At 44.9% G+C, this 25,424-nt stretch overlaps 1 protein-coding gene across 1 annotated transcript in view; it reads right to left on the reverse strand.

Annotated features, from left to right (window-relative positions):
- The window catches only part of LOC121868942 (SET and MYND domain-containing protein 4-like), a 147,517-nt gene that overhangs the window by 26,539 nt on the left and 95,554 nt on the right, over positions 1–25,424 (reverse strand). The gene's annotated exons all lie outside the window — the stretch shown is intronic.

The following is a 25,424-nucleotide window of genomic DNA, read 5'->3' on the forward strand; positions in this document are numbered from 1 at the left end:
ATACCAACATTAACATATTCAACGACATAACTTCACACTGATAGAGATCGTGTAGGTTATATCATTTATTATAAGTGCCCTACTTATTTTAATATATACTGAAGTAATATACAGTAATTTCCAGTATTTATTTTTCACCTTTTCAGCTATTGATACTTAAATTATTTTAAATATAATTTATATCAATCTACTGTAAATGAGAGGCAAAAGTAATTTTATTTGTGTAACTCTTAATGTGACCCATTTCCTTATTAATGGACAGTTTTTCCAAGTCATCGTCTTGGGACATTGCGGAATTGGCGGAACGTTATATTAGCGATTCACGTGTTGCAGATAAGGTTAAAATCTCTACTGAAGAGATCGTTTCAGTGGATGAGCACGAAATACAGGCGCAATCGCAGCTCGACATTTCTGTCAGTAGTAGTGAGGATATTATAAACCAATCATTTGACGATTTAAACCGTCGAACCCTACGGTCAGGTAACACGTATAATACGTCGCCTGATTACGGGCAGGTTCTTCTTCCCCCTCCATAGGAAGACAGTGTGTCAGAAAATTTTTTATTGCCTCCCCCATTAAGAGATCCCTCAGTTAGGGAGTAAGTTTGATAGCATGGCTGCTTCTAACAATGATATGTCTACTAACCCCACTAACGTTTTTCACGTGATACCGCGTGGAGATCAGGTCCGTGATTTTACTTGAGAAAATGGGTACAGAGTAACTACATTTTTGAGAACATGTGAGGATACCATGCGCAATGTTCAGATTACTTCAGATCAGGTGAAAAGTCTTTCGTTCGCTCTCATATCCCGCAAGATAGCTTTGCGAGTGAGCATCTCGATGCGAGTGGGCTGGTGGACCCGAGGTATGAATATTTCAAAAGGGCTCTAATTGGTATTTTTGAGTCAGGTTCCCAGTTAGGACAGTTACATTGGTTGTTTCGGTGGCTTGATCGTTTGACACCTGTGCTGAAACTTCGATAAAGGCTGTCGCCATTGCTGGTGAAGTCAAACAAGACATGCTCGCTAATTTTAGTGGATCACCATGGTACGATGACGATGGCAAGATGTCTCAGGACAATGTTGAGAACTTAGTGGAGCTGATTAGTTTTTTGGTGGCTGCTCGCGACCCTATATATTGTCGTGCCTATAGATTACGCAAATAAACTTGCGCCCAAGTCAGCTCGTACTCCACCAGCTCATACTCCAACATCTAGGACACCTGCACCGGTAGCACCAATGCAACAACGAGTTCCTAACGACCCAGGTAGCAATCCTCGACGAGCTTTAGTGTGTACCCATTGTAAAAAAGAGAGGTCATACAATAGATAATTGTTACCAGCTCCAGGGTGGTGGTGTCAAGAATAAGGAAGAAAGACATCCCCCCCATCGGCTCACGACAAAGACATGGATCACTCAAGACATATTCAGCGGCGGCAAAGACTACGTCTATGGCAGGCCCGAAAGGAGATATGTGGTGTGAGTTCCATCAGTCGGCCTCAAACAACACGGATGAGTGTGCTATGATGCAAAGAGCGAGGAGCGTGGACGCAGGTGTACCCCAGGTAACACAGCAGCATAGAGCGCGTCGTTATCATTATAAGAAGTCGGGGAAAGACCAGCGTCAGTCCAAGAACGAAGAGGGATAGGTACATCAGTACCAACCTTCTAACAGCACTTCTGTGGCAACCTCTTTAATAGCGGCGGTCAACAAAGCGGAAGTGTTGTCCATTCCGGTGAGAGTTGAGTCTATCAGATTGGCTCTGGATATTGATATGGATGCATGAGCAAATGTATTAGCTTTGGCATCCTATCATGAGTTACAACGTAGATTCCCTCACCGAGATTTTTCATTGAGACCTACTGACGCCGATCTCGAAGGAGTATCCGGGACTCAGCTGAACATTGCAGGGAAGGTGACTTTACCACTACTATTCTCTAGACGTGGTATTCCCTTCTATGCAGATTTTTATGTAGTCCAGCAATTTAATTTGCCAACTGATGGGTTGATTGGTCTACCGACACTTAGAACGAATTTTATAGATGTTCGTCCACGTAATAATACTATTACGTTTAAGGGTGTTTCCTACAGCGCTATGTGTAATTCTGCACCATTGATCTCCGCAAGGTTGAAAATGTTATCCACCATTCCCATTTGGAGGAAGGCGGATAACGTGTCGAAGCGAGCTCAAGACCTCACACACTCACTTTCCCAGCGTGATTATAGCAGCAAGAGTTGGAAGATTGTACCTGCAGTATTTACCCTCCGCTATCAGAATGAGGAAATCACCAAGGCTACTGTAGTTTTACCTGACGTGTACACGGGGACTGATGTAGTATGTCTACCGGAAACGTGCAAGGTTAAGGGTTTATCGTGCTAATCGACATTGAGCACGATTAGACCTGCTGGTTTAACAGACGTTCTAGTTCTTAACAGAACAGACGCTCTTAGAATATTGAAAAAAGGTTGTTACTTGTGTGATTTTCTGGTTTATTAAAACAAAGTTGTATCACAGCCTACGCAATTCCCAGTTGGCAGTATTGTTTCTCAATCTCAACAAACTACACAGGAGAGCATTGATGAAATATCACCACATGTTAAGGTGATTGATCATCCTCGAGGCAAGACAGCACTCTTAGAGCTGCTTGCCGACTACAGAAACTTTGTAGCTTTGCCAGGGGCACACAGACTTAACATCACATCACATATCTTTAAAAGAGGGCACGAATCCAATCTACATACCAGCTTACCGACTACCACATAGCCAGCACGCTGTAGTTCAGGATATGGTTCAGGATATGTTGGATTAGAAGGTTATCACACATTCTAAATATCCTTTCAATAGCCCTTTGTTCTTAGTCCCAAAGAAGATGACGGTTGGCGCCCAGTTATTGACTTTAGGCGCGTCAATGAAAATACGATCCCAGATAGGTACCCTATGCCTGTCTGTGTTTAGCAATTTAGATTTGCTTAGCGGGTATTAGCAAATACCACTCGATGAGAAATCCCGAGAGGTTACAGCTTTCAGTACTCCTTTGGGCCATTTTGAATCTCTACGAATGCCTTTTGGTCTCAGAAATGCCCCACTGACATTTCAAAAGATGATCAACACCCTGTTCGCCGAAATGATAGGTACCACAGTCTGTACTTATTTGGATGATCTCATAGTAGTCAGTAAGGATGTCGATACCCATCTTGTCAAACTGCGTGAAGTGTTTCAAAAACTTTCCACAGCAGATCTTAAAATTAAACTATCGAAATGTGAGTTTTTAAAATCCAGAATCCATTTCCTTTGTCATGTAGTTGACAATGACGGCATTCATACGGTTGATGATAAAGTTAAAGCTGTAACTCAGTTCCCACGTCCTACATGGGTTGATCAAGTGCGTAGTTTTCTTGGTTTATCTGGATATTATCGTTCTTTTATTAAGAACCATGCAACATTGGCGTCACCCTTAACTAAGTTACTTAAGAAAGATGCAATGTTTGTGTGAAATGCTGAACACGAAAATAATTTTGTTGCATTGAAGACGGCACTTACCAATGCCCCTGTTCTACCATTCCATGATTACACTCAAGATTTCACTCTGTGTACCCCCGCTTCTGGACTAGGAATCGGAGCTGTACTCATACAGTTGGACTCAAGAGGAAAGTTTAGAGTGATTGCTTTTGCAAGTCGTGTCGTAAACTTAATGATGCCGAAACACGTTATTCAGTAACGCATTTAGAGACGTTAGCTGTTGTTTGGACACTGAAGAAGTTTAAAGACATTATCTTTGGTTATAAGATAACTGTTTTACGGATCATGCGGCAATAACAGAACTGTTCCCTGGCAGAAATTTATCAGGCAGATTAGCACGGTGGTAACTGACAATTCAGGAATTCGACCCCAAGTTAGATATTTACCGGGAAAGCGAATGTGGTCGCCGACGCTTTGTCTAGAAATATTGCACCAGTGATGCCTGTATCTACGTTCACTCTTTCACAATTAGAGGATGAGCAACGACGTGATCCTTTGTGGTCTGCAGTCATTTTTGCTTTAGAGTCGGGAGAGGAAGTCAAGCTTCCTAAATTTATTCTTCCGCTCAATCAGTTTGAATTACGACATAACACACTCCATCGATCTAAAAAGACGTCTGAGGGTATTGTTACACAAATAGTCGTACCTGACACATTGTGTGAAACGATTATAAGTTATAACGTTGTTCCATGATGTTCCTCAGGCAGGTCACCAAGGACGTGACAAGTTCCTTGCGGAAATTAGAAAAAAATATTTTTGGAAAACTATGAAGAAAGACATAGAATTGCATATTGCTAAGTGTTTGTCATGTGCTCAACATAAGGATACTACAAGGCCACCGGCTCCAATTCTACAATATCCTACACCAAAACGTCCGTTTGACACAGTCGCGATAGACTTTTTTTTTTTTTTTAAACGTGGCCTCCAGCCTCCCCCAATAGCCACACCTTCGCCACCATTTATTTACCTTAATATTAAATATCCTAATACATAAGAAGCTATCCTATCTGTGTTAAATTAGATGACCCGCAGATCTATGCGGCATTCAGTGACTGTAGCCTCATAGTCAATATCTGCAGCAGTTGTCGGAGTAGGGACAGAAGCTCTCGTTCCCCTGAGGCAGAGCAAAGCCGACCGAAGGAGAGAGAAAGACAGTCGACATCTCATCCAGGCTGTAACATAACTTCTGGGCTGCTGCTTCTGTTCGGAGATCAACTCCGCGAGTCTGGCGTAGAAACATCTTGCACTTGGGCCCATCCCACCAGAGGTTGTGAACACTATAGGAGTGAAGCTGCCTTGATCAACGTTTTGAATTCTCTCCCCATATGCCCTTTTCTTGTCGTTCTCGTTCCTCCTATGTGCGGCATCGAGAGCTAGGTTATGGTGACATGCGGCCATGGGATCAAAAATCCTGATGTCGAAGAAAGCTCGCTGTCCCAGTGTCCAGAATCCTCGAGCACTGCCGTCCACACGGGCTTCGTTAGATGTGTTTGAAGTCCTGTGTTGGAAGATCACGCCATCCAATGGAAGGAGGGTCGGTTCTACCATGACGTCCCGGCAGATTTCCTTCAACATATTTGCTGTGAGATCCCTTACCTCGTCATGCCTCATGCATATGAAGCCCCCCTTCTTGCAGACCAAGGCGTGATCGCCATCATAGGAAGAGCCACACACGCATTGGGAGGGCAAACCTTCTACTGGCCAACCGTACCTTAGAGCAATGGCATCTGTAAATTCTTGTTTATTAAGACTGAAACCATTTGCCCTTATCGGTAACGTAGTTAACCAGTTCGAGGCGCCCACCTCCTGCGCAATAGCTACTTTTTTTTTCAAATTTTCTGGAACCTGCAGCAATAGTTGCTGCAACATATCATTTTGGCAGTGCTGTCGATCTGTCGTAATGGACCTACGAATCTTATTTACTTCGCTGGTATCCACTTCCCCTGTTGCATTCTGGGCTATTATGTGGTCCGTGAGGGCTGCCGTGAGCTTAAGTGAATTTTGATGTTCAGTGTTAGCAATCTCCTCTGGATTAGTTAGTCCCATCCCTCCCAGTCTTGGTGGAAGTGCAAGAAGTGATCTTTCTGCTGGGGTTTAGTCAGGGTGTTTCACTAGTTTGGGAATGAACTTGACACTGATAGCTTCTTCCAGAGGGTGGAGGAGGGGTCCGATCTCAGGGATGGTGTGCATCAGGTAGTTCCAGCGATGCTTGACTCCATTGGTGAATGCCCCAAAGGCCGCATGTGGCTCTGTGTTAGCAATCTCAGACAGAGCTTGGATTTCACTAACCCACGCATTCACCTTTCCCGCTACGTACTCGGTCTTGAAGTCCGTAGTGCCAATTACTGCCCCTAGATGTCTTTGGCCGTCCTTAGTTATTTTGACCTCACTTCCGCCAAAAACCTCCAATGCCCGTTCATAATGTTCTGGCTTCACGATGAGGAAGGACTTGCTGACTTTTGGGTGGTACCCTATTTGTGGACCTCGCGATGTTACCAAGTCCCACCACTTTTTGATGCACTCCACTTTTCCTGCTCCTGTAAGGTCATCAGCGATAGACTTGTTACAACTTCCTAGGAGTCATCAGGGATCCTCGTATGTCCTAGGGTGTGTGGATCATTTTTCTAGATTTGTGATTTTAGTCCCACTGAAGGATAAAACAGCCGAATCTGTGGCCTATGCCTTAGTGATGAATCTAATATGTCCATTTACTACGCCCAAGGTTCTTCTCTCCAACAATGGATTTGAGTTCAAGAATCAGCTAATGGCACAAATATGTGTCCAATACGGAATACAACAAAGTTTTGTGACAGCCTATCATCCACAGGCTAATGGCCTTGTTGAGAGAACCAATCGCAAGATCCCGGAGATACTTCGTCCGATTGTGTGTGATTTGCAATACACATGGGAGGATTGGTTACCACAAGTTGCCGCGTCTATTAATGGGTCGATTAATAACTCTACCGGCAAATCACCCGACTACATTGTCTATGGTACAGATAAACGTCTGCCTTATGATGTACTTACAGACAAGCCAAGTCCTGTTTATAATATGGATGATTTCACGACAAAACAGATCAGCGTTTTTACAGATATTCATGGCCAAGTACGAAAACATTTAGCAGCGTCACGCGCTGAAATGATTTATAAGAAACATAAACAAGACTAACCTGTCGTGTTAGAAATAGGCGATGCTGTTTTGGTGAGAGAACCTGAAAGGAATTCTAAGCTTTCGGCCAAATTTTCTGGTCCATTCCGCATTATCGCCAAAGAAGCGGGCAACAAGTTTAAAATTTGGAAGCCTAATGCACAGACTGCAGATGTCGCGCATGCGGATCGTCTTAAGAAGGGCCATGAGGATTTACTACCCAAAGATAGTAATGATGCCATGGACACATCTTTCCAGACGAATGTTAATGATGTCATAGACACCTCTTTGCAAACAGTACAAAAGCAGAGTGTGCCTAATGAGTATCGTTTGAAACTTCATTCTTCAAACAAATATTAAAATACATTAAAACTTTTACAGAATGGCTTGGATCATCAGTGTACTGCTCCTACTGCTTTGTGGCACCGTTGTGTCGACGAATATGTCCACAGATGTCCTTAAGGCAGGTGCGCTTGTTGCACCCCTTGGACGCTTTCTCATTGTTGAGGACGTAGTGAACATAAAATATGAGCTGCACGGACTGCTCAAGCTTCCCCGCCAGATGGAAACCATTGACGCTCAACTGCAGACAGCTTTGACCGTCCTTGATGATCTACGTACAACTCCAAACATTTCGACAATGGTTTCAGAAACTGTTGAGCTTCAGCTGCTTCGTCTCAGAACCCTTCACAGGCTTCTCGTCGCTGTCGGAAACACGATTCCAGCGTCTCAGGAAGATCTTGCAAAGAAAGTGCGTTCTCAAACACGAAGAAAGGGAGGATTGTTTTATTTTGTGGGTCTTATACAAAGCACTCTATTTGGCACAGCGACTGCCGAGGATGTAGCTAAATTAGGAGACTGCAAGAACATTGTCGATCAAGCTGTTTCTAAACAAAATCGTGTTATTACTCAAATTTTTCATGCAATTAGTGCCTTAGAATTGAAAGTTAATGTGATCATTTCGGAGTCTAGGGTTGTGTATAAGTTGATGAATTCAGTCCCTACGTTGGACTGGCTCCTTTATTTTTCTGAGTATTTGGATGCTGCGGAAGATTCTGTTCAAGATATAATTACCTATAAAAATGAACTAATCGCAAGCATCGTGGATGCAGGGTTAGGACGAGTGGATGCAAAGCTTTTGCCTGTGAAGACTCTTCTTGAAGCATTACAAATAGCCAAGTTGACGTATCATTTAACTCCAATTTACACAGATCATGAGGTAGAATATTATTACCCTCTGTTGGAGTCACCTCTCACGCACAATGCTATTAGTATTCACATACCTATGCTAGGGCAGCATAAATTTAATGCATGGCATTTGGAACCCTTTCCTTGGTATGTTAATGATACACTGTATAATCTAGATAGATCAAAAGAACTTTTGCTAATAGATGAAGAATATACCTTGCTAGCATTGGATGATCCTTGGGTATTATCTTGGTGTAAATCGTTATATTTACATTCACACTTATGTCCAACCTATGTATTCGCATTTATTCCTGCTGCAGAAGGGATATGTGAATTGGCAGTCATACAAACTAACGTACGCACAGCACTAACACAATGTAGTTATAGGCCAATTACTAGAAAAACTGTGTTTCACGCGCATCTACATAATGTGCAGTATTTTTTCTTTCCTGATGAAATTAATTTCATTTTAAAATGCCACGATGGTGGTAAGCAGTTAATCCTTAACTTCACTATTGGTGAACTTAATATTGTCTCAGAGAAGTTGATAGTTATTTCTTACTTGAAAGAGTCACAGTTTGTTGATTTAAATGATCATCTGCCATTTTATTTTGCACAGGGAATTGCAATACCGGGTTTAGCCATTCCCACTATAGTGTTAATTATGGCAGTGATATTTTTGTTTTGCCGTTATAAGTCAGTGTCTTCCAAGTTGAGCATTGTACATAAGATACTAGCCCATAAGACACTTAAGTCTAGGACCCCAGTAGTTGATGAACCTACGGTACCAGAGTCCCCAGCTTAGCGTCTACACATATGTTTGTAACATGGTTAGGTTTATGTATAGGATGTATTCTGCGAGATTAGTTTATCCCTCGTGGAAGCTCGGAAGGTGGTGACCGAGCGATGTATTAGCCCCTTAGTCTTTATATAAATGTCAGGACAGTACATTGGGTTTATATAATCTTATCACCCCCTGTAACTTTACACTCGCTTTGAGGTGACATTGTCATATCACGTGATGGGTAGGTTCCTTGAGGCGCGGCTCAGTGACTGTTAAGGTCAGCGTTTAAAAGCCGGTTGCCTGCGGCATTGTTACTCAACCCCTCACACCAACCGGACGTATTTAGCAGAGCTATTTAACATAGCCTCCGTCCTCCTCTTAACACTCATAGCTACAGTGATAAGTTACAGTGATATACACTTGGAACTGTATCCTAGATAGTTCCAAAATAAATAGATAACAGACAATTGGGTTTCGCTACTAAAACCCTATATAATATACATGTTCCGGCCTCATTAACCCAGACGGAATCAGCGGTTAAAAGACCTTGAACAGGATGTTGACAGGAGACAAATGATCAAGATAGGAGAGAGAAAGTCATAACAGGAGACAGAGGATCATGACAAGAGACAGAGGATGTTGACAGGAGACGAAGTATCATGACAGGAGCGAGAAAGTCATGACAGAAGACAGAGGATCATGATAGGAGACAGAGCATCATGACAGGAAACAGTGGATCATGATAGGACACAGAGGATCATGGCAGGAGACAGAGGATCATGACAAGAGACAGAGGATTGTGACAGAAGACAGAGAATTATGACAGGAGACAGTGGATCATGACAAGAGAAAGTCATGAAAGGAGACCGAGGATTATGACAGGCGACTGAGGATTATGACAGGAAACAGTGGATCACGATAGTACACAGATGATCCTGACAGGAAACAGTGGATCATGACAAGAGATAAAGGGTCATGACAGGAGACAGAGGATCATGACAGGAAACAGTGGCGACCTCACTGAAGGAGGACGTGTCACGTGGCGCTCCGGAGCAGCCAAGGTCGACCTATAGCTAATTTAAGGCAGTTTAGTACTTTTACGGAAAGACAGTGTGTATTTTCAAGGTGTCAGTGACTGTGAGTGCTAGACTTGTTAATGTGTGCGTTCCATTGTCACGATACCATCGCACCGACCTGTTCCGGCTGAAGTCTGGTGCTGGCTATCCTCCACCCCACACCATCACTCTACTAAAGGCGCTGAGAATCTTTCATAACCGCGGCTGCAGACGCGGTCGCTGCATTCCCAAACGAATCCCTATCATCACGCCGAGCAAGCAAAAGAAAGTCAAGCCAGTGCCAAAAAGACAGTGTGCTCGCTACGAAGTGCAGCGACTATGGTACAGCCTACTTGTACCATCCCTATTGCTGTCCAATGTTACATCTTTATGCAACAAGGTGGAGGAGGTCAGTGTTACAGTGAAGTCAGTTGGTGCAGGTATTGTGGCGATAATACCGAGGCGTGGCAAATTGTTCCTCAGATCTGTGCATAGAAAACTATGAGTTATTTCACCACCTTAGAAAAGACAGGAGAGGTGGTGGTTTAGTGCTATACTGTCACAGTAGGGTGTGTCATAGGAGGGAAGATCAGCTAAAACTAATGACCCATCACTTTTTTGGTAGATTTTAGTGTATATAAACAGAAAATAATTTCAGTTTCAATATTTTGCAACCTTTTGCTAGGTAAATTTTAGCGTGAAATTTATCGAAAATCTAACGTACAGCTGCATTAGTGCATTACAATTATATAGTGAACATTGCTTTCTGACTTCATTCTTTAACAACCCAACTAACAATATTTTTTTCTGTTTCAGATTCTGATGCATTTATAAGTTGATAATATTTGCGATGGCTGCTTGTGTCAGGACGAGGAACCAAAAATCCAGCCATATCAGTCACTATCTTGGGTCTGGGAGAGAGCTCCTGAAGTCGGAGTTGCCTACATTGAGAGATGCTTTGAGATACGGTGTTTTAATCAGGCAAATCAGTGAAAAGAACCAAAGAACTTACACAAACAAAGACATTGCCAGTGATATGACCAAAGCTGTCTTGGCACAGTACACTCTGGCTAACGCTCAGTTCAAGCCTCCAGTCATAACAAGTCAGAAGAAGATTAGTGAGAGACTGCTAGCCAGTTGGGAAAAGGCAAGAGATATCTCTCTTGGGAGAGGAAAACTTGCAGTTAAGGACAGCTTTGCCAAGCAACTGGACCAGTTATTTGACATAATTACTTGCAAGTGCCCAATTTTTCTCTGTCCTGAGTTTGGATGCGATCGTGACTGTAAATCCGAGGCCCACATCTCCTGTATTTGCAAGCGTGAACTGAAAATTCCTGTGATCGAACTGGCATTTGTCAAAGCACAGAGAGAGAAGACTGGCAGTATAGGGGCTCTCATGATTTCTAGCCAAGATATTCCGGAGTCCAAGAGACAGGAGGCTGCCACAGAGAGACAGAAGAGGAGAAGAGTTGCCGAGGAAAAGAGACTTGAGAAGGCTCAGGGTGAGGTAAAAAAGGCCGATGATTGGAGTCAAGCTGATTCAGAGTTTAATGACTTCCCCATGGCTGATCCGAGTGCTGACCAGGAGAATGGTGACTTTGTCCCTAACCCAGAAAATAATGATCCCAAACCTTCCAGGCATAAGATTCGAAATAGGAAAGATATCCCGAGCATAGCTCTGGCCAGCATGCGACACCACACTGGTCTCAGAGAAACTGCAGAGATAGCAACAGCTGCCTGGGTTGACGGTGGTTTGATAACACCTGATGATGTTCACCTGGTGATAGATCATAACAAAGTAAGGAGAGCTCAGGAGAAACTTGTCAGTAACCTAGAAGAGGAGTTTGATAAGGGGATAAGAGAAAATGGAATCAATTGTTTGTTCTTTGATGGGAGAAGGGATGACACTAAAGTGTTCATGAAAGTTGGAGATTCTGACAAGTTGTTCCCTGCCATGGTGAAGGAGGAACACTACTCCTGCTGCAGTGAACCAGGAGGGAAGTATTTGTGGCATTTCACTCCAGAGAAAGATGACATCAGGAAACCAGCTGAGATAGTGGCAGATAACATTGTGAACTGGCTCAGAGAGAGGAACGTAGACCAGACCCTGCAGGCCATTGGAGGGGACAGCACCAACACGAACACAGGGTGGCAAGGGGGGTCATACAGTGGATAGAGCGGAAGATTGGGAGGAAGCTGGTCTGGATTGTTTGTGACCTCCACACCAACGAGTTGCCACTCAGACATCTGATCCAGGAGCTGGATGGCAAGACTCTTTCAAACAACAGATGGTCTGGTCCTCTTGGCAAGATGCTGGACTCTGCCACTGAGTTATAAATAAATCCGAGCTTTGAAAAAATCACAGTTGGCCCTCCACTCGTTGAGCTTGCACATACTGTCATTGACGACCTGAGTACTGACCAGGACTATGGTTACATGATTTGCAGTGCCATCAAAACTGGCGTCATGCCTGATAGACTTGCTTACCTGCAGATAGGTCCAGTCTCACATTCTAGGTGGCTCACAACGGCTCTCAGGTTCTGCAGAATTTGGGTCGCTCATCATAAACTGAAAGGGAACCAGCTTCACAACCTGAGACTTATTGTCCAATTCATCGTGAGTGTCTACTTGCCAAATTGGTTCAACACCAAGGTCAAGTCATCGTTCTCCGAAGGTCCGAGGCATGTTCAGCTTGAGCTCCTGAGGAGTCAGCCAAGGAAGGTTGTTCAGATTGTGGAGCAGACTGAGGAGATCTTCCTGGTATGCTCATCCCGAGGCAGTTCTGCAGACAATGCTCTGCAGTAAGGATGAGGAGGAGAGAAGAGTGGCAGTCAAAAAGATCTTGGATATGAGACTTATGAGAGGATCTGGGCATGACGAATCAGTTGGTGACGATTCCTTCAGGGTCAGGAAGACTCCTGAAGTCAATCTAGGTGCCAAGACCCTCACTGATCTCATAGATCTGGATAACATCCAGGCTGGCAGTGAGCCCCCTCTTACCTGCAGCCTCACCAATGTTCAAGTCAGAGCTTTCCTGGACAACCCCATGCACGTCTCTGCCTGGCCCTCGCACACCCAGAGTATAGAGCGTGTACAGCAAGTGAGCGAGGCCAGCAGTCACGTGTACAGCCAGGAGAGGAGGGAAGGCTACATCCGAGCTCAGGTGGTCAGCAGGGAGGTGATGAGTAGAAACAGAAGCAAGAAAGACATGTTCTCTATGGTGTGCAGCAACACCGGGTCGTAGTAGTAAAACCGGTTTTTGTATTTGATGATTTTGTTTTCTAAAGGAATATTAAATTTAATAAATGTGTCAAGATCATTCGTTTCACTATTCTGGATAATTTTCATCCTAATAAATTAACCTGATACCTTTACTTTACTTTAAATAAGCTATTTAGTGGTGTTGGTAAAAGGGTGGGAATACTGAATTTTCATAAGATTTCAAGTTAAAATTTACCTAGCAAAAAATGAAAACTTTTCAAATCTGAAGATATCACATGATTCTGCACATAGAACTACATCATTAATACCATGGGCCGATTATTCAAACTAAAAAAAAAAATTCGCCTCCGTATGACACACCCTACTGTCACAGTGACCTTAAACCATTACACCTAGGTATTAATGTACCTGAGGATGTAGAAACTTTGTGGGTTAAGGACACTCCCACCTCCCACCCCAGCCAGCTTGCCTCCCTCATTGTTTGTGTGGCTTATCACCCCCAGCGCTCACCTACTGCCAATGTACTGGTTACTCATATAATAGGCACTGCTGACTCCCTGAGATCCAGATTTTCATGTGCTAAGCTAGTGATATGCGGTGACTTTAATGAGTTAGACATCAACAACATCACCCAACACCTTCACCTTGCACCCTGAACCTCATCATGACTGATCTCGGCAACCACTACCTCCCCACCCCCAGCCGCTGCCTCCCATGGGGCGGAGCACCCACCTGTCGCTGCTGTGGTCACCTACACCTAACATCTCACGACCGCCAGTTGTCACCAGGACTTATCGAACTACCCCTGACTCTACTATGCAGCGTTTCGGACAATGGGTAACCCTGTATCCCTGGGCTGAAGTGATCATGGTAGACGATGTGCAGAACAAGTGGGATAATTACCTGGACACTATCACCAAAGCCTACCACAACTTCTTTCCAGCCAAGACACTGAGGATCCACCCCGATGATGTCCCATGGATTACACCCCGTATCAAAAGACTAATTGAGCAGCGCAACAAGGCATACTACACCAACAAACGCCTGTACCCTAGTCTACGTAACCAAGTCATCAGGGAAATCAAGTCAGCCAAGAAGTCTTATTATCCCAGGAAAGTGCACGGCCTCAAAGAGGTCGGCAACGGTCAGCGGTACTCTAAGGTAAAAGATCTCTGTGGTCTTAACCGCCAGTCTCCCACAATTCCTTTTATCTCCAATTTTCCTAGTGAGGAGGCAGCTGAAACAGTTAATAACCACTTTTATGTCATATCCTACCCAGTCTTGACTCCACTCTCCTCCCGGCCTACTTACCTTCCCTCTCCCCACCCTCCCAGTGTTCAACCATTTGAAATTGCCAAAAAACTCCTGAAATTTAAATCCAAATACTCTATAACCCCAATTGACCTACCAATCAAAATTTACAAGGAGTTTGCAGTCGAACTTGCCACTCCCTCTGTTCCATTATTAATGCATCCCTCAGACAAAGCAAATGCCCTAATGAATGGAAAACCGCATTTGTCACCCCTATCCCCAAGGTCCTCACCCCACAGTCCCCGAGTGACCTCAGGCGAATTGTCATTACCCCCATACCCAGTCTACTCTGTGAAGACTTTGTTTTTTAATGGGCATTTGCTAGTATTTCTCAGTCAAATGATCCACAGCAATTTGACAATATGAGGACCTCCTCTACATCACCCTGCTTAGTTAGTTTCTTGGATTTTCTGCACAAAAACCTGGAGAAACGTAAAATATCACTGGCTGTTGCCCTTGTTGACTTCGGGGAGGCTTTTGACCTTGTTGATCACTGGACTGTTATCAACAAGGCCATTGCACTAGGGCTGCCCACCAACCTGATCTCATGGCTCACTGATTTCCTGAGTGAGCGTCCTTAGGCAGTGAGGTATCAGGGTTCTGTCTCCACATTCCAACACTTCACCTGCAGTGTTCCACAGGGGACCAAGATGGGACCACAGTGCTTCCTAATCCTGATCAACGACGCTCTATCGGACACTCCTCACAGGATCATGATAGGATACACAGGATCATGAGAGAAGACAGGATCACGACAGGAGACAGAGGTTCATAACAAGAGCTAGAGGAGCATGACAGGGGAAAGAGGATCACGACAGGAGACAGATGATCATGACAGGAGACAGAGGATCATGACAAAAGACAGATGATCATGACTAGAGACGGAAGATCATGACAGGACACACAGGATCTTGACAGCAGACAGAAGCTCATGACAGGAGACAGAGGATCATGGCAGGAGACAGAGCATCATGACCGGAGACAGAGGATCGTGAGAGGAGACAGAGGATCATGATAAGGAGAAAGATGACCACAACAGAAAACAGAAAATCATGACCAGAGTCAAAGAATCGGAATAGGAGACACAAGATCATGACAGGAGACAGAGAATCATGATAGGAGACAGAGGATCATGACAGGTCGAGACAGAATATCAAGGCCGAAAATAGAAGATCATGACAGGAGACAGAAGACCATGACATGAGACAGAGGATTATGACAGGAGACAGAGCATCATGAGAAGAGACAGAAGATCGTGACAGGAGGAAGCAGAGGATCATGACAGGAGACAGAGGATCATGAGAGGAGACAGGATCATGACAGGAGGAAACAGAGAATCATGACAGGAGTTACAGGATCATGATAGGAGACAGGGGATCGAGACAGGAGACAGAGGATCTTGAGAGGAGACAGAGGTTCCTGACATAGGACAGAGGCTCATGACAGGAGACAGAGCATCATGACCGGAGACAGAGCATCATGACAGGAGACAGATGATCATGAGAGAAGACAGGATCATGACAAGAGACAGAGCATCATGACAGGAGACAAAGCAATATGACTAGAGACAGAAGATCATGACAGGACACAGAGGACCATGACAGGAGACAGAGTTTCATGACAGGAGACAGAGGATCGTGAGGGGAGACAGAGCATCTTGACAGGAGACAGAGGGCCATGACTAAAGACAAAAGATCATGACAGGAGACAGAGTTTCATGACAGGAGACAGAGGATCATGACGGGAGACAGAGGATCACGCCAGGAGACAGATGATCATTATTGGAGACGGAGGATCAAGACAGGAGACAGCATCAAAACAGGAGATAGAGGATCATGATAGGAGACAAAGGATCATGACAGGAGACAGAGGATCATGACAGGAGACAGAGTTTCATGACAGAAGATAGGATCATGTTGGGAGACAAAGGATCATGACAGGAGACAGATGATCATGATAGGAGACAGATGATCATGACAGGAGGAAACAGAGGGTCATTTCAGGAGTCACAGGATCATGACAGGAAAAGGAGGCTCATGACAGGAGACAGATGATCATGAGCGGAGACAGAGGATCATGACAGGAGACAGAGGATCATGACAGGAGACAGATGGTCATGAGCGGAGACAGAAGATCATGACTAGAGACAGAGGCTCATGACAAGTGACAGAGGATCATGATAGGAGACAGAGGATCATGACAGAAGACAGAGGACCATGACAGGAGACAGAGGATCTTGAGGGGAGACAGAGGATCATGACAGGAGACAGATGATCATGAGACAGAGGATCAAAACAGGAGACAGAGGATCATGAGGGGAGACAGAGGATCATGACAGGAGACAGAGGATCATAACAAGAGACAGAGGACCATGACTAAAGACAAAAGATCATGACAGGAGACAGAGGATCATGACGGGAGACAGCGGATCACGACAGGAGACAGATGATCATTACTGGAGACAGAGGATCAAAACAGGAGACAGCATCATAAAAGGAGATAAAGGATCATGATAGGAGACAGAGTATCATGACAAGCGGAAGCAGAGGGTCATTTGAGGAGTCATAGGATCATGACAGGAAACGGAGGATCATGACAGGAAACGGAGGATCATGACAGGAGGCAGAGGCTCAGGACAGGAGACAGATGATCATGAGCGGAGAAAGAGGATCATGACAGGAGACAAAGGATCATGACAGGAGACAGAGTTTCATGACAGAAGATAGGATCATGTCGGGAGACAAAGGATCATGACAGATGATCATGATAGGAGACAGATGATCATGACAAGAGGAAACAGAGGGTCATTTCAGGAGTCACAGGATCATGACAGGAAACGGAGGATCATGACAGGAGACACAGGCTCATGACAGGAGACACATGATCATGAGTGGAGACAGAGGATCATGACAGGAGACAGAGGATCATGACATGAGACAGATTTTCATGACGGAAGATAGGATCATGTCGGGAGACAAAGGATCATGACAGGAAACAGATAATCATGATAGGAGACAGATGATCATGACAGGAGACAGAGTATCATGACCGGAGACAGAGAATCATGCCAGGAGACAGATGGTCCTAACAGAAGACAGAGGATCCTGACAGGAGACAGTTTCATGACCGGAGACAGAGGATCATGACAGGAGACAGAGGATCATAACAGAAGACAGGGTCATAACACCAGACAGAGGATCACGACAGGAGACAGAGGGTCGTGACAGGAGACAGAATCATAACAGGAGATCGAGGATCATGATAGGAGACAGAGGAGCATGACAAGAGACGGAGGATCATGACGGGAAACAGAGCATCATGCCAGGAGACAGAGGCTTATGACAGGAGACGGAGGATCAAAATAATAGACAGGGGATCATGACACGAGACAGAGGAACATGACAGGAGACGGAGGATCATGACGGGAGACAGAGGATCATGACAGGAGACAGAGGCTTATGACAGGAGACAGAGGATCATAATAATAGACAGGGGATCATGACAGGAGACAGAGGATCGTGTGACAAAAGACAGAGGATCATGACAAAAGACATAGAATTATGAAAAAAGATAGAGGCTCATGCCAGGAGACAGACCATCGTGACTGGAGACAGATGATGATGCCAGGAGACAGAAGTTCATGACAGGAGATAGATCATCATGACAGAAGACACAGGATCATGGCAAAAGACAGAGGATCATGACAGAAGACATAGAATCATGACAAAAGATAGAGGCTTATGACAGGAGACAGAGGATCATAATAATAGACGGGATCATAAGAGGAGTCAGAGGATTATGACAGGAGCCAAAGGATCATGAAAGGAAACAGAGGCTTATGACAGGAGACAGAGGATCATGACAGGAGACAGAGGATCATGACAGAAGACATAGAATCATGAAAGAAGATAGAGGCTCATGACAGGAGACAGAGCATCGTGACTGGAGACAGATGATGATGCCAGGAGACAGAGGATCATAACAAGAGACAGAGGACCATGACTAAAGAAAAAAGATCATGACACGAGACAGAGTTTCATGACAGGGGACAGAGGATCATGACGGGAGACAAAGGATCATGACAGGAGGCAGATGATCATGACAAGAGGAAACAGAGGGTCATTTCAGGAGTCACAGGATCATGACAGGAAACGGAGGATCATGACAGGAGACACAGGCTCATGACAGGAGACACATGATCATGAGTGGAGACAGAGGATCATGACAGGAGACAGAGGATCATGACATGAGACAGATTTCATGACGGAAGATAGGATCATGTCGGGAGACAAAGGATCATGACAGGAAACAGATAATCATGATAGGAGACAGATGATCATGACAGGAGACAGATGATCATGACAGGAGACGGAGGATCATGACAGGAGACAGAGTTTCATGACAGGAGACAGACGATCATGACAAGAGGAAACAGAGGGTCATTTCAGGAGTCACAGGATCATGACAGGAAACGGAGGATCATGACAGGAGACAGAGGCTCATGACAGGAGACAGATGATCATGAGCGGAGAAAGAGGATCATGACAGGAGACAATGGATCATGACGGGATACAGAGGTTCATGACAGAAGATATAATCATGTCGGGAGACAAAGGATCATGACAGGAGACAGAGGATCATGACAGGAGACAGAGGATCATAACAGAAGACAGGATCATAACAGCAGACAGAGGATCACGACAGGAGACAGAGGGTCGTGACAGGAGACAGCATCATAACAGGAGATAGAGGATCATAATAGGAGACACAGGAGCATGACAGGAGACGGAGGATCATGACGGGAGACAGAGGGTCATGACAGGAGACAGAGGCTTATGACAGGAGACAGAGGATCATAATAATAGACAAGAGATCATGACAGGAGACAGAGGAACATGACAGGAGACGGAGGATCATAATAATACACAGGGGATCATGACAGGAGACAGAGGATCGTGACAGGAGACAGATGACGATGCCAGGAGATAGAAGTTCATGACAAGAGATAGATCATCATGCAGAAGACAGAGGATCATGACAGGAGACAGAGGATCATGAAAGAAGACATAAAATGATGACAAAAGATAGAGGCTTATGACAAGAGACAGAGGCTTATGACAGGAGACAGAGGATCATAATAATAGAAGGGAGCATAACAGGAGTCAGAGGATCATGACAGGAGAAAGATGATCACAAAAGGAGGCGGAGGATTATGACAGGAGCCAAAGGATCATGAAAGAAGACAGAGGATCATGACAGGAAACAGAGGCTCATGAGAGTAGACAGAGGATCATATTAATAGACAGGGGATCATGACAGGTGACAGAGGATCATGACAGGAGACAGAGAATCATGACAGAAGACATAGAATCATGAAAGAAGATAGAGGCTCATGACAGGAGACAGAGAATCGTGACTCGAGACAGATGATGATGTCCGGAGACAGGAGATCATAACAAGAGACAGAGGACCATGACTAAAGAAAAAAAATCATGACAGGAGACAGAGGAACATGACGGGAGACAGCGGATCACGACAGGAGACAGATGATCATTACTGGAGACAGAGGATCAAGACAGGAGACAGCATCATAACAGGAGATAGAGGATCATGATAGGAGACAGAGTTTCATGACACAAGATAGGATCATGTCGGGAGTCAAAGAATCATGACAGGAGACAGATGATCATGATAGGAGACAGATGATCATGACTGGAGGAACCAGAGGGTCATTTCAGGAGTCACAGGATCATGACAGGAAACGGAGGATGATGACAGGAGACAGAGGCTCATGACAGGAGACAGATGATCATGAGCGGAGACAGAGGATCATGACAGGAGACAGAGGATCATGACAGGAGACAGATGATCATGAGCGGAGACAGAGGATCATGACTAGAGACAGGGGCTCATGACAAGTGACAGATGATCATGATAGGAGACAGAGGATCATGACAGAAGACAGGGGACCATGACAGGAGACAGAGTTTCATGACAGGAGACAGAGGATCGTGAAGGGAGACAGAGGATCATGACAGGAGACAGAGGATCATAACAAGAGACAGAGGACCATGACCAAAGACAATAGATCATGACAGGAGACAGAGTTTCATGACAGGACACAGAGGATCATGACAGGAGACAGCGGATCACGACAGGAAACAGATGATCATTACTGGAGACAGAGGATCAAGACAGGAGACAGCATCATAACAGGAGATAGAGGACCATTATAGGAGACAGAGGATCATAATAATAGACAGGGGATCATGACAGGAGACAGAGGAACATGACAGGAGCCAAAGGATCATGAAAGGAAACAGAGGCTTATGACAGGAGACAGAGGATCATGACAGGAGACAGAGGATCATGACAGAAGACATAGAATCATGAAAGAAGATAGAGGCTCATGACAGGAGACAGAGCATCGTGACTGGAGAGAGATGATGATAAGAACATAACATAAGAAAGTGGGATACTGCAGGAGGCCGACTGGCCCATACAGGGCAGATCCCTTTCACACCCATCCCAGCACTTCCATGTGCCTATCCAACTTCGTCTTGAAGCTCCCTAGCGTCCCCGATCCTACTATAGCACTCGGTAGCCTATTCCACATATCCACAACTCTATTACCAAACCAGTGCTTGCCTATATCCTTTCTGATCGGGAATTTATCTAATTTAAAGCCATTTGTTCTAGTTATTTCGTTATTACTGAGCTTCAGAACATCTTCCATTTTACCCTTGTTAATCCCACTTGCCTGCCCTTATCTCCCTCGCCTCTCTAGAATGAAGCCTAAGCTTTTCAGTCTTTCTTCATATGGAAGGTTTCTAATATTATGGATCATTTTTGTCATTCTTCTTTGTACTCTCTCCAAAGAATCTATGTCCATTCTATAATAAGGACACCAGAACTGAACCGCATAATCCATGTGTGGCCTCACTAATGCTAGATAAAGTTTCAAGATAACGTCAGCAGTTCTGTTACCAGGAGACAGAGGATCATAACAAGAGAAAGAGGACCATGACTATAGACAAAAGTTCATGACAGGAGACAGAGTTTCATGACAGGAGACAGAGGATCATGACGGGAGACAGCGGATCACGACAGGAGACACCATGATAACAGGAGATAGAGGATCATGATAGGAGACAGAGGATCATGACAGGAGACAGAGGATCATGACAGGAGACAGAGTTTCATGACAGACGATAGGATCATGTTGGGAGACAAAGGATCATGACAGGACACAGATGATCATGATAGGAGACAGATGATCATGACAAGAGGAAACAGAAGGTCATTTCAGGAGTCACAGGATCATGACAGGAGACAGATGATCATGAGCGGAGACAGAGGATCATGACAGGAGACAGAGGATTATGACAGGAGACAAATGATCATGAGCGGAGACAGAGGATCATGACAGGAGACAGAGGATTATGACAGGAGACAGATGATCATGAGTGGTGACAGAGGATCATGACTAGAGACAGAGGCTCATGACAAGTGACAGAGGATCATGATTGGACACAGAGGATCATGACAGAAGACAGAGGATCATAACAAGAGACAGATGACCATGACTAAAGACAAAAGATCATGACAGGAGACAGAGTTTCATGACACGAGACAGAGGATCATGACGGGAGACAGCATCATAACAGGAGATAGAGGATTATGATAGGAGACAGAGGATCATGACAGGAGACAGAGGATCATGACAGGAGACAGAGGATCATAATAATAGACAGGGGATCATGACAGGAGACAGAGGATCGTGTGACAAGAGACAGAGGATCGTATGACAAGAGACAGAGGATCATGACAAAAGACATAGAATTATGAAAAAAGATAGAAGCTCATGCCAGGAGACAGACCATCGTGACTGGAGACAGATGATGATGCCAGGAGACAGAAGTTCATGACAGGAGATAGATCATCATGACAGAAGACACAGGATCATGGCAAAAGACAGAGGATCATGACAGAAGACATAGAATCATGACAAAAGATAGAGGCTTATGACAGGAGACAGAGGATCATAATAATAGACGGGATCATAAGAGGAGTCAGAGGATTATGACAGGAGCCAAAGGATCATGAAAGGAAACAGAGGCTTATGACAGGAGACAGAGGATCATGACAGGAGACAGAGGATCATGACAGAAGACATAGAATCATGAAAGAAGATAGAGGCTCATGACAGGAGACAGAGCATCGTGACTGGAGACAGATGATGATGCCAGGAGACAGAGGATCATGACAGGGGACAGAGGATCATGACGGGAGACAGCGGATCACGACAGGAGACAGATGATCATTACTGGAGACAGAAGATCAAGACAGGAAACAGAGTTTCATGACAGAAGATAGGATCATGTCGGGAGACAAAGGATCATGACAGGAGGCAGATGATCATGACAAGAGGAAACAGAGGGTCATTTCAGGAGTCACAGGATCATGACAGGAAACGGAGGATCATGACAGGAGACACAGGCTCATGACAGGAGACACATGATCATGAGTGGAGACAGAGGATCATGACAGGAGACAGAGGATCATGACATGAGACAGATTTTCATGACGGAAGATAGGATCATGTCGGGAGACAAAGGATCATGACAGGAAACAGATAATCATGATAGGAGACAGATGATCATGACAGGAGACAGATGATCATGACAGGAGACGGAGGATCATGACAGAAGACAGAGTTTCATGACAGGAGACAGACGATCATGACAAGAGGAAACAGAGGGTCATTTTAGGAGTCACAGGATCATGACAGGAAACGGAGGATCATGACAGGAGACAGAGGCTCATGACAGGAGACAGATGATCATGAGCGGAGAAAGAGGATCATGACAGGAGACAATGGATCATGACGGGATACAGAGGTTCATGACAGAAGATATAATCATGTCGGGAGACAAAGGATCATGACAGGAGACAGAGGATCATGACAGGAGACAGAGGATCATAACAGAAGACAGGATCATAACAGCAGACAGAGGATCACGACAGGAGACAGAGGGTCGTGACAGGAGACAGCATCATAACAGGAGATAGAGGATCATAATAGGAGACACAGGAGCATGACAGGAGACGGAGGATCATGACGGGAGACAGAGGATCATGACAGGAGACAGAGGCTTATGACAGGAGACAGAGGCTTATGACAGGAGACAGAGGATCATAATAATAGACAAGAGATCATGACAGGAGACAGAGGAACATGACAGGAGACGGAGGATCATAATAATACACAGGGGATCATGACAGGAGACAGAGGATCGTGACAGGAGACAGAGGATCATGACAGAAGACATAGAATCATGAAAAAAGATGGAGGCTCATGACAGGAGACAAAGCATCGTGACTGGAGACAGATGACGATGCCAGGAGACAGAAGTTCATGACAAGAGATAGATCATCATGCAGAAGACAGAGGATCATGACAGGAGACAGAGGATCATGAAAGAAGACATAGAATGATGACAGAAGATAGAGGCTTATGACAGGAGACAGAGGCTTATGACAGGAGACAGAGGATCATAATAATAGAAGGGAGCATAACAGGAGTCAGAGGATCATGACAGGAGAAAGATGATCACAAAAGGAGGCGGAGGATTATGACAGGAGCCAAAGGATCATGAAAGAAGACAGAGGATCATGACAGGAAACAGAGGCTCATGAGAGTAGACAGAGGATCATATTAATAGACAGGGGATCATGACAGGTGACAGAGGATCATGACAGAAGACATAGAATCATGAAAGAAGATAGAGGCTCATGACAGGAGACAGAGAATCGTGACTCGAGACAGATGATGATGCCAGGAGACAGAGGATCATAACAAGAGACAGAGGACCATGACTAAAGAAAAAAGATCATGACACGAGACAGAGAATCGTGACTCGAGACAGATGATGATGCCAGGAGACAGGAGATCATAACAAGAGACAGAGGACCATGACTAAAGAAAAAAGATCATGACAGGAGACAGAGGAACATGACGGGAGACAGCGGATCACGACAGGAGACAGATGATCATTACTGGAGACGGAGGATCAAGACAGGAGACAGCATCAAAACAGGAGATAGAGGATCATGACAGGAGACAAAGGATCATGACAGGAGACAGAGGATCATGACAGGAGACAGAGTTTCATGACAGAAGATAGGATCATGTTGGGAGACAAAGGATCATGACAGGAGACAGATGATCATGATAGGAGACAGATGATCATGACAGGAGGAAACAGAGGGTCATTTCAGGAGTCACAGGATCATGACAGGAAAAGGAGGCTCATGACAGGAGACAGATGATCATGAGCGGAGACAGAGGATCATGACAGGAAAAGGAGGCTCATGACAGGAGACAGATGATCATGAGCGGAGACAGAGGATCATGACAGGAGACAGAGGATCATGACAGGAGACAGATGGTCATGAGCGGAGACAGAAGATCATGACTAGAGACAGAGGCTCATGACAAGTGACAGAGGATCATGATAGGAGACAGAAGATCATGACAGAAGACAGAGGACCATGACAGGAGACAGAGGATCTTGAGGGGAGACAGAGGATCATGACAGGAGACAGATGATCATTACTGGAGACAGAGGATCAAAACAGGAGACAGAGGATCTTGAGGGGAGACAGAGGATCATGACAGGAGACAGAGGATCATAACAAGAGACAGAGGATCATGACAGGAGACAGAAGATCATGACAGGAGACAGAGGATCATGACGGGAGACAAAGGATCTTGAGGGGAGACAGAGGATCATGACAGGAGACAGATGATCATTACTGGAGACAGAGGATCAAAACAGGAGACTGAGGATCCTGAGGGGAGACAGAGGATCATGACGGGAGACAGAGGATCATAACAAGAGACAGAGGACCATGACTAAAGACAAAAGATCATAACAGGAGACAGAGGATCAAAACAGGAGACAGAGGATCTTGAGGGGAGACAGAGGATCATGACGGGAGACAGCGGATCACGACAGGAGACATATGATCATTACTGGAGACAGAGGATCAAAACAGGAGACAGCATCATAAAAGGAGATAAAGGATCATGATAGGAGACAGAGTATCATGACAAGCGGAAGCAGAGGGTCATTTGAGGAGTCATAGGATCATGACAGGAAACGGAGGATCATGACAGGAAACAGAGGATCA

Source organism: Homarus americanus, unplaced genomic scaffold, assembly GCF_018991925.1.
Source record: "Homarus americanus isolate GMGI-L3 unplaced genomic scaffold, GMGI_Hamer_2.0 scaffold24694, whole genome shotgun sequence".
Classification (NCBI taxonomy): Eukaryota; Metazoa; Arthropoda; class Malacostraca; order Decapoda; family Nephropidae; genus Homarus; species Homarus americanus.